This window comes from Bufo bufo, chromosome 1, assembly GCF_905171765.1.
Source record: "Bufo bufo chromosome 1, aBufBuf1.1, whole genome shotgun sequence".
Lineage (NCBI taxonomy): Eukaryota > Metazoa > Chordata > Amphibia > Anura > Bufonidae > Bufo > Bufo bufo.
Window position 1 is genome coordinate 443,974,372 of NC_053389.1, and position 16,108 is coordinate 443,990,479.

Consider the following 16,108-nt stretch of genomic DNA (forward strand, 5'->3'; position numbering starts at 1 on the left):
GCAGTTTCTGCCACGTGTGAATATACAGGGAGTGCAGAATTATTAGGCAAGTTGTATTTTTGAGGATTAATTGTATTATTGAACAACAACCATGTTCTCAATGAACCCAAAAAACTAATTAATATCAAAGCTGAATATTTTTGGAAGTAGTTTTTAGTTTGTTTTTAGTTTTAGCTATTTTAGGGGGATATCTGTGTGTGCAGGTGACTATTACTGTGCATAAATATTAGGCAACTTAACAAAAAACGAATATATACCCATTTCAATTATTTATTTTTACCAGTGAAACCAATATAACATCTCAACATTCACAAATATACATTTCTGACATTCAAAAACAAAACAAAAACAAATCAGTGACCAATATAGCCACCATTCTTTGCAAGGACACTCAAAAGCCTGCCATCCATGGATTCTGTCAGTGTTTTGATCTGTTCACCATCAACATTGCGTGCAGCAGCAACCACAGCCTCCCAGACACTGTTCAGAGAGGTGTACTGTTTTCCCTCCTTGTAAATCTCACATTTGATGATGGACCACAGGTTCTCAATGGGGTTCAGATCAGGTGAACAAGGAGGCCATTAGGGCTGTTGAATATAATCGATGCATCGATGCATCGCGATTCGACCCCCGGCGATTCTGCATCGATGCGGTTGCTTTAAATAATCGATGCATGTTGATGACGTCAGCGTCGCGTCCGCCGTGCAGCCGAGTCGGAAAAAAGTTTTTGGGCGCCTTCTTTCCCGCCTCCCGCTGACGTGTCAGAGGGGGTGGCCACAACATTGAGTGAGCCAGGTCTGACTGAGTGAGGAGGAGCCGGAGGCGTGGTTTCTGCGCATCTCCGGCTCCCAGTCAGACACTCAGAAGCAGGCGGCAGTGCGGACGTGCGGTGGCTGGCGGCGAGGTAAGTTCTGTCACCTATGAGTATGTAATATCTACCTCCAAAGCGCCTGCCACCTACACAGCATATACACCCACCTACCGCCTGCCACCTACACAGCTCATATTGCCGCTTCTCATACCTTTGCCGCCCGCGCCATGTTTCTTCTTTATTTTTTTCGGTTGTGTCTCTTCTTATTCTTCCCCTCCGTCTACTACAGTGGACGGAACTTTAGGTTCCGGGTCTATGAAAGGCGGTCAAACAGCGGCCCCTAGTGGCCAGTCTGGGAATGTCTACATTTATCTCACAGTATTGGAGATTGCTCCCAGCAGGAGGTGATCCACACTGACAACTCTCAGCTAAGGGCAGGAATCTGAAACTGCTGGGGTGTCAGATTTACTGACAGTTACTGATCCTGCACCATCAGAGCCCCTTCACACGTGTATCAGTCCCTACTGAGAGGATGGTTATTGTGGATACAATGTAGCATACACAGGATCTATCAACCTGAAACCTCCAGGACTAACATACTGATGGTCTCTCAGGTTCTTTCACACTTGCGTTTTTCTTTTCCGGCATAGAGTTCCGTCCTAGGAGCTCAATACCGGAAAAGAACTGACCAGTTTTATCCTAATGCATTCTGAATGGAGAGCAATCCGTTCAGGAGGCATCAGTTCAGTCCCTCTTACGTTTTTTGACCGGAGAGAATACCGCAGCATGCTACAGTTTTCTCTCCTGCCAAAAATCCTGAACACTTGCCGGATCCAGCTTTAAACTTATATTGAAATGTATTAGTGCCAGATCCGGCATTAAAATTGCTGCATTGACGGATCCGTTCTTCCGATCTGCGCAGACCTTTAAATCTGTGAAAAAAATAAACACCGGATCCGTTTTTCCAGATGACACCGGAGAGACAGATCCGGTATTTCAATGCATTTGTCAGACGGATCCGCCTGACAAATGCATCCGTTTGCGTCCAGATTGCCGGAATCCTCTGAAAAACAAGGGGACTTGGGTAATAATCTTGATGCATCGTGATGCATCGCCGAATCGAATCGAATCGTGGACTTGATAATCGTAATCGCATCGAATCGTGAGACGAGTGAAGATGCGCAGCCCTAGAGGCCATGTCATTAGATTTTCTTCTTTTATACCCTTTCTTGCCAGCCACGCTGTGGAGTACTTGGACGCGTGTGATGGAGCATTGTCCTGCATGAAAATCATGTTTTTCTTGAAGGATGCAGACTTCTTCCTGTACCACTGCTTGAAGAAGGTGTCTTCCAGAAACTGGCAGTAGGACTGGGAGTTGAGCTTGACTCCATCCTCAACCCGAAAAGGCCCCACAAGCTCATCTTTGATGATACCAGCCCAAACCAGTACTCCACCTCCACCTTGCTGGCGTCTGAGTCGGACTGGAGCTCTCTGCCCTTTACCAATCCAGCCACGGGCCCATCCATCTGGCCCATCAAGACTCACTCTCATTTCATCAGTCCATAAAACCTTAGAAAAATCAGTCTTGACGTTTCAGCTTGTGTGTCTTGTTCAGTGGTGGTCGTCTTTCAGCCTTTCTTACCTTGGCCATGTCTGTGAGTATTGCACACCTTGTGCTTTTGGGCACTCCAGTGATGTTGCAGCTCTGAAATTTGGCCAAACTGGTGGCAAGTGGCATCTTGGCAGCTGCACGCTTGACTTTTCTCAGTTCATGGGCAGTTATTTTGCGCCTTGGTTTTTCCACACGCTTCTTGCGACCCTGTTGACTATTTTGAATGAAACGCTTGATTGTTCGATGATCACACTTCAGAAGCTTTGCAATTTTGCATCCCTCTGCAAGATATCTCACTATTTTTGACTTTTCTGAGCCTGTCAAGTCCTTCTTTTGACCCATTTTGCCAAAGGAAAGGAAGTTGCCTAATAATTATGCACACCTAATATAGGGTGTTGATGTCATTAGACCACACCCCTTCTCATTACAGAAATGCACATCACCTAATATGCTTAATTGGTAGTAGGCTTTCGAGCCTATACAGCTTGGAGTAAGACAACATGCATAAAGAGGATGATGTGGTCAAAATACTCATTTGCCTAATAATTCTGCACGCAGTGTACTGCTGCTGCCTAGGCCAGTGATTTCCGGGCCAGAACTCTGCTCCTGTAATGGGACATCACAGCATTATTATAATTTATGTTTCAATAGTATTTATTGGATTTTTTTTTTTCAATAATAAGGTGTACAGTAAAATGTACTTAATACAGGGGACTTGGAGTCCAGTTATTTGTACATTCCAAACATATAAAATAAAATAAGAAATAAATAGAACAAAAAGACATACATAAAATAAGATTTAAATAAAAGGGAAGCGTCAGGAAATCAGGGGTATTAGACTTATACTTACAAGGTACATAGGTCTGGTGTCAGGAGGCGATCAAGAGTAGAAAGGTTCATAACTGCATAACCCCCCTTCAGTGTGCAGTACATCCATGACAAATTATCAGAGCCCCCTGTAAAGGGAGAGGTCAATAGAGTGTGAAGAGGACGACCAGGGCTCCCAGACTCTTTCAAACAAAGCAAATGTATCTGAGCGGATTGCCGACATCCTTTCAGATTGGTATATCTTGTTGACTCTATCAATTACTGCTTGATAGCTTAGTGACAAGGCACGCCACTGGGAGGCAATGTAGATTCTAGCCGCAAGCAGGATAAATTGGGTCAATTTGAATTTGGCATTTGTTAATTTCGACGGCTTGTCGCCAAGTAGCAAGACCGAGGGTGTGGGGAGGAGGACGCACCCCAGCAGAGAAGAGAGCAGGTCACAGATGCGACCCCATAGCCTGGCCACCACTGGGCAAGTCCACCAGGTATGGAGCATCGTGCCCTCCTCATCACATCCTCGAAAGCAAGTAGAGGGAACCTCTGGGTAAAAGCGATGTAATTTGGCTGGTACTAAATACGTCCGGTGGAGTATTTTAATAGAGGTCTCAGCCAAGGTAGTTTGCCATGACCCTTTGGTTAATGTCTGGGAGCGCTGGTGCCACCTAGATACGCTTGATTCTTCCGACAGATCCGCCTCCCACTCCAACATATAGTGGAGTTTGGTGTCCTCTGGAGGTGCAGTGAGGATGGAGTATATCCGGGATAATAGACCCTGTTTATATAGAGAGAAGGACATTGTTCTTTCAAAAGGTGTATATTCAACTTTATGGAGGCTAGTCTTCAGGGAGTGAAGGAAGGAGAATACTCTCCGGACATTGAATTGTTCACAAGCTGGGGGGGAGTATTTCTCAATAAAGGCTGACATAGTCATTAGTTTACCCCGCTCTAGGAAGTCCCGGAGGGAGCACAATTTTTTCCCAACCCACCATGAGAAGGTCCTAGATTGAAGTCCAGGGGGGAAGGCAGGATTGCCCCACATGTATTCTAAGGGGGATGGTTTGGATTGGAGAATACATTTGAATCTGATGGATCTCCATAGGAGTAAAGCATAGTATGAGAGTTGGGATTTGGAGCGGAGAGACGAGGGCAGGGTGGATGTGGTCCAAATGAGGGCTCTCCAGGAGAACGGGCCAAACAGCGACTGCTCAAGGGTGACCCATATAGGTTGAGCTTGCTCGGATAGATGTGTCAGGAACAGTTGCGCTAATCTGGCTGCCTTGTAGTATTGAGCTAAATTTGGTACTGAAAGGCCTCCGTGAGCCTTGTGACGGCACATTACCAGTTTTGAAATACGGGCACGTTTATGGGCCCAAATAAATTTGAGGATGTCCGCCTGAAGAGCCCTCAGATCAGACGCTGGGATTGATACAGGGAGGGCACGGAACATGTATAAAAGTCGAGGGAGGACTACCATTCGTACTATGTGTATCTTACCCACCCAGGACACTGGAAGGGATTCCCATGACTGTAGGTCTTTCCGTATCCGAGCAAACATGGGGAGATAGTTGTGCTTATATAGGGTGTCGAGCGTTTTGGTCAGTGATATACCTAAGTATGAGAGGAGATGTGGATTGTGTTGAAATGGGAATCCTCTTTGGAGAATTTCGGAATCTCTAGTGGGGACATTACTTAACAAAAGTTCAGATTTGGACTGGTTAACTAGTAGGCCAGATGTGGTCGAGAAGGACTTGAGAGCTGATAAAAGGCAGGGGAATGAAATGACAGGGTTGGTGAGTGTCAACAAAAAGTCGTCAGCAAAAAGGCTTAGTTTATATTCCACACCCCCAACCGAGATCCCTTTTATATCCGGATGAGATCTGATCTTAATTGCTAGCGGTTCCATGGCTAAGGCGAAGAGGGCTGGGGATAGGGGGCATCCTTGACGTGTTCCCCTAAAGATTGGGATAGATGACGAATGTGATGAGGGTAATTTGAGGCTAGCCTGTGGTGAAGAGTATAAAGTTTGGATGGCAGAAAGGAAGGGACCTTTAATGTTAAAATGGGAAAGAGTCTGCCAGAGGTAGGTCCAAGACACCGTATCAAATGCCTTCTCTATATCCAAAGCTAATAGAGCAATTGGGGTTACGGTTCTGTTTGCCTCTTGGACAAGACCCAACACTTTTCTTATATTATCTGGAGCCTCCCTGCCCGGGATAAAACCAACCTGGTCTTTGTGAATCAGATCAGGGAGAAGTCTATTTAGTCTACGCGCCAGGATGGAAGTAAATAGTTTGTTATCTATATTCAGGAGTGAGATGGGCCTATAGTTAGAAGGGAGAAGAGGATCTTTGTGTGGTTTGGGAATTACTGTGATTTTGGCCTCTAGGAACTCGGCTGGGGGTGTGGAGCCCTGCAGCAAATGGTTACAATATTTAGTAATGAAAGGGATTAATTGGTCTGAGAATTTTTTAAAATAAAGTGCTGTGTAGCCGTCTGGGCCTGGGGCTTTTCCCAGTTTTAGGGCTTTGATTGAATAGGTCACTTCTTCCATTGTAATGGGGTTATTAAGTTCTACTAGTGCAGTAGGAGAGACCTTAGGGAGAGGAATGGATGAAAGGAAGTTATCAGTCCCATTGCTGGGGCTATTATTGTGGTCTGAGTATAGCTGTTTATAGTAGGATTGGAAAGTGTCATAAATGATGTCCGGGTGAGTAGTAGTTCTACCAGATCGTGTACGGATCTGGTAGACTAGATTTACTTTCTGCTTAGCCTTAAGTTGGCGAGCTAACATTTTATCTGGTTTGTGGGCATACCTATAGTAATAGGAGGAGGTCCAGCGGAGTGCTTTTTCTGTATTGTTAGAAAGTATGGTATTCAGTTGTGACTTAGCGTCCCTTATTTCCTTCAGTAAATATAGGGATGGGGTTTGTTGATGAGCTCTTACTAGTTTAGCCAATTTAGACTCCAGGGTAGTCTGAGCTGAAGACCTGTCCTTTTTAAGCCGCGATGCCACCTGAATGAGCTTACCCCGCATGACAGCCTTGTGAGTCAACCACAGGTTCATAGGGTCAGTATCTGGCGTGTCATTCAGCAAAAAGAACTGTTTAAGTTCATCTAATAGTGAATCAAACACAGCCGGACGGGTCAGTAATGACTCATTCAGGCGCCAGGCAGGGGGAGTACTAGGGTTATTGTTGAATGCAAAGTCTGCTAAAACCATATCATGGTCCGATAGAGAGGACACAATATGTCTGGAGTGGGTTAGTGAAGGGAGACATGAAGAGGAAGCTAGGATTAAATCAATCCGGGAGTAGAGTTGATGAGAAGGAGAATAGTAGGTGTATCCCCTTTGTGGGCCATTGTGCTCCCTCCAGGAATCCGCCAAGGACAGAGATTCCATCACCTGTTTAATTTTGACATTATGGGATAATGGGCGCGATTGGGCCGGGGGGGCGGATCTGTCGAGAACCGGGTTGGGTACAAAATTGAAATCACCACACCATAGTATCTTGTGGAAGGTGAGGGGTTCAATAATAGAATGCATAGTAGCAAAAAACTGAATAGGGTCTTCAGTGGGTGCATATACATTCACTATACATAGGATTTCCTCCCTATAGGTGCCTAGAAGAATGACATATCTTCCATTGGGGTCAGCCATAGAACTCTGCAATGTAAAAGGGAAGGAATTACGCAATAGTATTATAGCCCCCCTACTCTTAGAAACATAAGTAGATGAATAGAAACGTGAATATTGTGGATGGAAATATTTGGGATGGGAGGTGGGCGTGAAGTGGGATTCCTGCAGGCAGATCACATCAGGTGTACGTTTAACATAGGTGGAAAAGGCTGACTTACGTTTTCTGGGGGAGTTAAATCCCCTCACATTATGTGAAAGTAACTTACACATGTCAGTATAACCAGAAGGGTATGGAATTAGCCCATGCGATCCGCCACAGGAATGCCACCTCAGGTCGCCTCCTGAACACCAATGCAGCATATTCAATTCCCCTGACACATATAATGATAAAGACAAAAAGGGTAAAAGAAGTGAAAATAACAAAAAATTTCAAACACATTAAACAAAATGAAATAAAGCCTAAATAGGCTTGAGAAGAGTAGGTGGGTGCTGTAGGGTGGGGAGAGGACAAAGTCACCCAACCCAACCCAAAGAACCCAAACATGGGGTCTAACATGACAGTCCTTCACGCCGATTCCCTGTTAAAAGACAATGATGTGAAAATATCAGCCAGTAGTGAAGGGGCCATAAAGGTAGAGAAGTGTTCTGCAACATTAGGGACAGAGTAATTAGTATGGAGCAAAGTTGTTGGGGGAATAACAACAGGTTGGGCCTTATAGCAGGCCTGAAGATCAGGAACATAAGTCCCAAATCTAAACAGATGGTGGTGAGGCCGGTTTCCGCGAGGATGAAGGTACCTTCGTCCAGATCCTGGCCGGACGCTGCGGCTCCGGGACGGCTTCTGGGGCAGGATCATGGTCGCATGGAATTCCCGCTTTCCGGAGGATCTCAAATCCTTCTTTTGGTGAGTGGATTGTATGATCCCGCGAATTCAATCGGAATGAGAGGGAAAAAGGGAACCCCCATTTATATCGCACCTGCGCATTTTGTAAAGCCGAAGTCACCGGTTTCATGTCCCTGCGTCTGCGGAGAGTGGAGGGGGCCAGGTCGGCGTATAGGTGAACTGATGAGGGTACACCAGGGAGTTCAGTAAGGTTGCGGGCGGCCGCCAAAATTAAGTCCCGAGTACCTGGGTGGTGGAATTTTAGTATAACGTCCCTCGGTAAGGCATCAGAACGAGGTCTCCCTAGGGCTCTGTGAACCCTATCCATCAGGAGTTTTGCTGGTTCTATTTGCGGCAGCAGGGCCTGGAACAGATCCATCAAAGTGACCTGGAGATCAGTGAAAATTTCAGGTAGGCCCTTGACCCGGAGATTGCCCCTCCTGGTTCTATTTTCCAGATCCTCTAATTTGAGTTCCAGAGCTGTAATCTGGGCAGCTTGCGCTGAGATATCCGCCTTGTCAGCATGTAGGGCGTCCGCCAAATCATCGGTGCGTGTCTCCAAGTCTGAGACCCGTGCGCCCAGGTCGTTAATCTGGCGGGAAAACTCGTCCACAGCTTGGGACAGTTCTGAGCGGAACAGGGATGCAATGTTCTTATACAGCTCAGCCTGACCTGGATCATGTATCTCCGGCGGCTGTGAGGCAGTGCTGACCTCTGAGGACGCTGGACTTCTGGGTGTGGGAGCAGAGTCCGCCATATTGCTTCGGCCGGAGTTTCTGAATAGTTCCGGCAAGGTTTGGGAAAGCATGGGTGTTCCCATCGATTTTGTCCTCCCTTTGTTGCGGGTCTTCATAGGGGTCCCTTTCATGTAGAATCAGGCCCGTGGAGCTGACGAATCAGCGCTAAATGTGGGAAAAGTTCGGCGCTAGGAGCGGAGCTCAGGGGAACACGTCCGCCATGCGAGCCTCGCGCATTATTATAATTTATAATGCTGTGTATCCCTGCCCAACGTCAGCTGTTTACTGACATAATCCAGTGAACACAGTTCAGGGACACATAGCATTATAAATGATCATGCACACGGCGGTAGTTTTGGTCAGCATTTTTTGCGCATCTATTCATTTTAATAGAGTTGCAAAAGATGCAGACAGCGTCTTGTGGACAAGAATAGGCAGTTCTAACAGAAAGCAGGACTTAGCAATCCGCAAAATGCGGAATGCACACGGCCAGTATCTGTGTTTTGCGCCATGAGCATGAGCCCTAATGCTGTGAGGTCCTGTTACAGGAATACAGAAATCATGCCACCACACAGTGCGCGTTTCCCGCAGTCAATTTGCTCGTCTGAGACTGGCCTTAGATTCCCAGCTACGCACGAGACATGCATCTTCTAGAAAATCCAGAACTGCTTATTGATAAAGCACACTATATATTATGGGCTTAAAAGCATTCCTTAAATTATTAAAAATTTTGCATGATTTGCCTTCTGCAGCTCCTCCTGGAACCTTCTGAGCGATCATCTAGGATGAATTACGGAACTTCACATGTGGCAGATTCATAGCATTGTACAATATCAGGAAAGAGGACGATACCTTAAGGCCTTTTTCACACAAGCGATACGGATAGCATCGGGATCTGTTCAGGGAAAAACTGATAGTTTATTCTGCGATTGCGTATTCTATAGATGCCTTCCGTTTTTTATGCAAGCCCCATTCATTTCAATGGGACCAGGGCTGCATTAAAAATGAACAATATAGAATAGGCTGCAATTTTTACACACGTGCACAGACACATCAATAAATCAGGATTCAGTCTGGATACTATGTGTTCACTACACGCATCGCATCTGGACGGAAAAAAATCAGCCTAAGGCCTCTTTCACACGAGCGTGTCCGGATGCGTCCTGGTGCATTGCGGCAAACCCGAGCGAGTAGGTACGCAATTGCAGTCAGTTTTGACTGCGATTGCGTTCCGTTGTTCAGTTTTTATCGCGCGGGTGCAATGCGTTTTGCACGCGCGTGATAAAAAACTGACTGTGGTACCCAGACCCGAACTTCTTCACAGAAGTTCAGGTTTGGGTTCAAGGTTGTGTAGATTGTATTATTTCCCCTTATAACATGGTTATAAGGGAAAATAATAGCATTCTGAATACAGAATATAAAGTACAATAGGGCTGGAGGGGTTAAAAAAATAAAATAATCATTTAACTCACCTTAATCCACTTGTTCCCGTAGCCGGCATCTCTTCTGTCTTCTTCTTTGAGGAATAGGACCTTTGATGACGTCACTGCGTTCATCACATGGTCCATCACCATGTGATGGACCATGTGGTGAGCGTAGTGACATCATCAAAGGTCCTATTCCTCAAAGATGAAGACAGAAGAGATGCTGGCTGCGCGAACAAGTGGATTAAGGCGAGTTCAATTATAATTTTTTTTAACCCCTCCAGCCCTATTTTACTTAGCATTCTGTATTCAGAATGCTATTATTTTCCCTTATATTATAACCATGTTATAAGGGAAAATAATAATGATTGGGTCCCCATCCCGATCGTCTCCTAGCAACCGTGAGTGAAAATCGCACTGCATCCGCACTTGCTTGCGGATGCTTGCGATTTTCATGCAGCCCCATTCACTTCTATGGGACCTGATTTGCGTGAAAAACGCCCAAAATAGAGCTTGCTGCGATTTTCACGCAATGCACAAGTGATGCGTGAAAATCACCGCTCATGTGCACAGCCCCATAGAAATTAATGGGTCGGGATTCAGTGCGGGTGCAATGCGTTCAACTCATCCGTGCGGAAAACTTGCCCGTGTGAAAGGGGCCTAAGAGCTCTCACCAACCAAAAAATTCGGCAGTGTAAATTGACCTGTAGTGCGGATTTAAAATGTGCAACATGTCAATTTATGCTGCAGACTCCAATGCGGATTTCACCCTTGGCAATAAATGGAGAGGTAGAACGTCACAGGCATATCCATCTGCAGGAGGCTTCTCCTCTGTCTTTTACGTACCAGGTGGATTTTTCTTAAAATCTCATCCACTCTTCTGGTACTTCAAAGGCTGTGGATTTGCCACGCGAAAATCTACAATGGCAAATCTGCCAGAGCCGCCCTTAGGGTATGGCCACACATAGCACAAATGCAGTGCATTTACCGCAGTAGAACTGCATGTGGAAATTCCTCTATGTTCCCAGAAGCAGAAAAGTGGATGAGATTTTTACAAATTTCATCCACATGCTGTGGAACTTTTCTGCAACAAGCTCCGCATATAGTGTGATCTACGATGTGTACTTTGTACATGTAGCTGTTCCCTTTGGAGCTTATCTGATTATATTCATAGTGAATGGCATCCAGCGGCTAATATTGTACTGTAACAAACGTTGTAGAAGTCAAACGGTGCAAAATTTCTATTTACAAAAAATTACTAAATTCAAATGAATTGAATAAAAAATGTTTTTATTCTTTACAGGGGCTCTCTGGCCTAGGAGCCGACAATCCCTATGGTGCTAAAGTATAAAACACTTACGGAATCTGTTTTTCCGGATGACAACCGGAAAGACGGATCCGGTATGCAATGCATTTGTGAGACGGATCCGGATCCGTCTCACAAATGCATCTGTTTGCGTACAGATTGCCAGATCCAGCGATGGAACTGCCTGCTGGAATCCTCTGCCGCAAGTGTGAAAGCACCCTAAGTAGATGAGAGTTTCAAAATCTTATATACATAGTGTGCATTTACCCTATACCAGTGATGGTTAACCATTTAGAGGCCAAGTGCCCAAACTGCAACTCAAAACCCACTTATTTATCGCAAAGTGCCAACACAGCAATTTACCCTGAATACTAGTCCAATATAGTTTATCTTCCATGTACTTTATCCCTTAGCTATAATACCCTGCCTACATTCAGTGCGCTGCCTGTGCTGTGCATAGTGCGCCCTGCGCTGATGAATGGCAGGAGAAGTCTAAGGCCCCTTTCACACGAGCGAGTTTTCCGCGCGGATGCGATGCGTGAGGTGAACGCATTGCACCCGCACTGAATACCGACCCTTTCATTTCTATGGGGCTGTTCACATGAGCGGTGATTTTCACGCATCACTTATGCATTGCGTGAAAATCGCAGCAAGCTCTATATTCTGCGTTTTTCACGCAATGCAGGCCCCATAGAAGTGAATGGGGTTGCATGAAAATCGCAAGCATCCGCAAGCAAGTGCGGATGCGGTGCGATTTTCACACACTGTTGCTAGGAGACGATTGGGATGGAGACCCGATCATTATTATTTTCCCTTATAACATGGTTATAAGGGAAAATAATAGCATTCTGAATACAGAATGCATAGTAAAACAGCGCTGGAGGGGTTAAAAAAAATTAAAAATTATTTAACTCACCTAAGGGCTCTTTCACACTTGCGTTGTTGTGTTCCGGCATAGAGTTCCGTCGTCGGGGCTCTATGCCGGAAGAATCCTGATCAGGATTATCCTAATGCATTCTGAATGGAGAGAAATCCGTTCAGGATGCATCAGGATGTCTTCAGTTCAGGACCGGAACGTTTTTTGGCTGGAGAAAATACCGCAGCATGCTGCGCTTTTTGCTCTGGTCAAAAATCCTGAACACTTGCCGCAAGGCCGGATCCGGAATTAATGCCCATTGAAAGGCATTAATCCGGATCCAGCCTTAAGCTAAACGTCGTTTCAGTGCATTACCGGATCCGACGTTTAGCTTTTTCTGAGTGGTTACCATGGCTGCCAAGACGCTAAAGTCCTGTTTGCCATGGTAAAGTGTAGTGGGGAGCGGGGGAGCAGTATACTTACCGTCCATGCGGCTCCCGGGGCTCTTCAGAGTGACGTCAGGGCGCCCCACGTGCATGGATGACGTGTCGCATGGATCACGTCATCCATGCGCATGGGGCGCTCTGACGTCATTCTGGAGCGCCCCGGGCGCCGCACGGACTGTAAGTATACTGCTCCCCCTCTCCCCACTACTACTATGGCAACCAGGACTTTAATAGCGTCCTGGCTGCCATAGTAACACTGAATGCATTTTGAAGACGGATCAGTCTTCAAATGCTTTCAGTTCACTTGCGGTGTTACGGATCCGCCGGGCACCTCCGGCAAATGGAATACACGACGGATCCAGACAACGCAAGTGTGAAAGAGGCCTTAGTCCACTTGATCGCGTAGCCGGCATCTCCTTCTGTCTCCTTTGTTGAATAGGACCTGTGGTGAGCATTAAGTACAGTAGAAATAAAGAAGGTCACGGCACTCCAAAAGCTTCCTTGTTCAATGTTCTTTATTGCACCAAAAGTACAGCAGCATTAAGTACAGTTACAGGACCTTTGATGACATCACTCCGGTTATCACATGGTACGTCACATGATCTTTTACCATGGTGATAGATCATGTGATGACCGGAGTGACGTCATCAAAGGTCCTGTTCCTGTAATTAATGCTCACCACAGGTCTTGTTCAACAAAGGAGACAGAAGGAGATGCCGGGCTACGCGATCAAGTGGACTAAGGTGAGTTAAATTATTATTTATTTATTTTTTAACCCCTCCAGCGCTGTTTTACTATGCATTCTGTATTCAGAATGCTATTATTTAAACTGAACAACTGAACGCAATCGCAAACTAAAATTGCTTGCAAAATAGTGCGAGTTTCACTGAACGCACCCTGAACGTATCCGGACCTACGGCTGGGTTCACACGGGCGTTGCGGGAAAATGTGCGGGTGCGTTGCGGGAACACCCGCGATTTTTCCGCGCGAGTGCAAAACATTGTAATGCGTTTTGCACTCGCGTGAGAAAAATCGCACGTTTGGTACCCAAACCCGAACTTCTTTACAGAAGTTCGGGCTTGGGTTAGGTGTTCTGTAGATTGTATTATTTCCCCTTATAACATAGTTATAAGGGAAAATAATAGCATTCTGAATACAGAATGCATAGTAAACTAGCGCTGGAGGGGTTAAAAAAATAATAATAATAATTTAACTCACCTTAGTCCACTTGATCGTGTAGCCCAGCATCTCCTTCTGTCTCCTTTGCTGAACAGGACCTGTGGTGACGTCACTCCGGTCATCACATTATCCATCACCATGGTAAAAGATCATGTGATGGATCATGTGATGACTGGAGTGACGTCACCACAGGTCCTGTTCAGCAAAGGAGCCAGAAGGAGATGCCGGGCTACGCGATCAAGTGGACTAAGGTGAGTTAAATTATTTTTTAACCCCTCCAGCGCTAGTTTACTATGCATTCTGTATTCAGAATGCTATTATTTTCCCTTATAACCATGTTATAAGGGAAAATAATAATGATCGGGTCTCCATCCCGATCGTCTCCTAGCAACCGTGCGTGAAAATCGCACCGCATCCGCACTTGCTTGCGATTTTCACGCAACCCCATTCACTTCTATGGGGCCTACGTTGCGTGAAAAATGCAGAATATAGAGCATGCTGCGATTTTCACGCAACGCACAAGTGATGCGTGAAAATCACGGCTCATCTGAACAGCCCAATTGAAATGAATGGGTCGGGATTCAGTGCGGGTGCAATACGTTCACCTACCGCATTGCACCCGCGCGGAAATCTTGCCCGTGTGAACGCAGCCTAATCCGTCACGCTCGTGTGAAAGAGGCCTAAGGCATATTGGTACATCATAGACTTTTTTCAGGGTGCTGGTGCCCACAGAGAGGGCTCTGAATGCCACAGGTTCGCCCCCACTGTCCTAGGGTATGTTCACACGAGACTAAAAAGCTGGTGCGGAAAATCCGTAGCACATGACAGTACCAGCTAAGTGGATGGGATTTTAACGAATCTCATCCACACACTCATTAAAGGGAACCTGTCACCTGGATTTTGTGTATAGAGCTGAGGACATGGGTTGCTAGATGGCCACTAGCACATCCGCAATACCCAGTCCCCATAGCTCTGTGTGCTTTTATTGTGTAAAAAAAAACCGATTTGATACATATGCAAATTAAACACATAATGGTAAAAGTCCAGCTCACCTGCATCTGCAGTTTGAAAGGTGCACGGAAGGGATGAGACCCCGATTTGACAAACTTGAAGTAAAAGAAAATCCAGCACCTCGTATCTTTGCTTGACGGTGTTTATTCCACAATCCAAAATGTAAGCGGGGCTTGTATTTTGAAGGTTCCGTTACCGCTTACATTTTGGATTGTGGAATAAACACCGTCAAGCAAAGATACGAGGTGCTGGATTTTCTTTTACTTCATATGCAAATTAACCTGAGATGAGTCCTGTCCCTGAGATGAGTCAGGGACAGGACTCATCTCAGGTTAATTTGCATATGTATCAAATAGTTTTTTTTTTACACAATAAAAGCACACAGAGCTATGGGGACTGGGTATTGCGGATGTGCTAGCGGCCATCTAGCAACCCATGTCCTCAGCTCTATACCTAAAATCCCGGTGACAGGTTCCCTTTAAAAAAGTGCAGTGTAAATTGACTTGTGGTAAGGATTTGAATCTGCAGCATGTCAGTATCATCTGCGGATCGCCACCGGGGATTTCACCCTGTGCAATAGAGAGGATTTCTGCCGTAAAAAACGCATGTAATACATCCGTTTTGGTGTGGATTCTGCCACATATTTGCAGCATTTTTCGTCCTGTGTGGATGTACACATGGAGTTTTTTCATCATGGATTTTAGTGTGGATTCAGCACCCAAAAAAGATTTGCAAATAATCTCCACTGATTTCAATAGGAAACACTTGTTAATTACACAACGCTGTTTTTTCCCCCACTTAAAAACCTTGGGGTGGAAAAAAGAAGTGACACATTCATAAGATGGGTTTTGCCCATATTCCACAGCAGAACCGGCTACGGTTCCTGCCGTGGTCTGGAGAACCACGCATGAAAAATCCTCACTGTATGAACTGCGCCACAGTCTCTCATTGAAAACAATAGAAGGCTTTTCAGCACAGATTCAGCAAAGCTTTTGTCACCAAATCCGCGCCAAAAATTTTGTGAGCATATTCTGCACTCAAACTTCCTATTGAAAAACGTGCAGGATCAAAAACCCACATCGGAGTAAAAACCGCAAGGAATCCTGAAGCAGATTCCATATCAGGTTTTTTTTTTTTCAGCACACAGAAAACTCCATGTGAACATGCTTTAATAATATGTATAACGTCTGACAAGAGACCAGGAGAATTACCGGCGCCTCAGGTGACTGACGTCTTCCTCCTGTCTCAGCCGCCTCCAGTGCACTACACTGTCCCACTATGGCAGGCAACCTGTCCCTATAGCAACCGCCTGTAACTATGGTAAACCACAATACTAGTGCCCCGGAAGCATTGCTCCCTGCGACTTTTCTCGCGGAAC

At 45.6% G+C, this 16,108-nt stretch overlaps 1 protein-coding gene across 2 annotated transcripts in view; it reads right to left on the minus strand.

The window, feature by feature from the left end:
• LOC120979245 (putative tetratricopeptide repeat protein 41) overlaps nt 1-16,102 on the minus strand; it is a 99,886-nt gene extending 83,784 nt beyond the window's left edge. Inside the window, exons 1-2 of one of the 2 annotated variants that reach the window (XM_040407896.1) lie at nt 15,942-16,102; nt 13,376-13,377 (exon numbers count right to left, since the gene is read on the minus strand). The gene's annotated coding sequence lies outside the window, so the exon portion shown is untranslated. The remainder of the gene's footprint in view (nt 1-13,375; nt 13,378-15,941) is intronic. The other variant, XM_040407887.1, reaches the window with a different exon arrangement.
• Between the last annotated feature and the right edge of the window lie 6 nt (nt 16,103-16,108).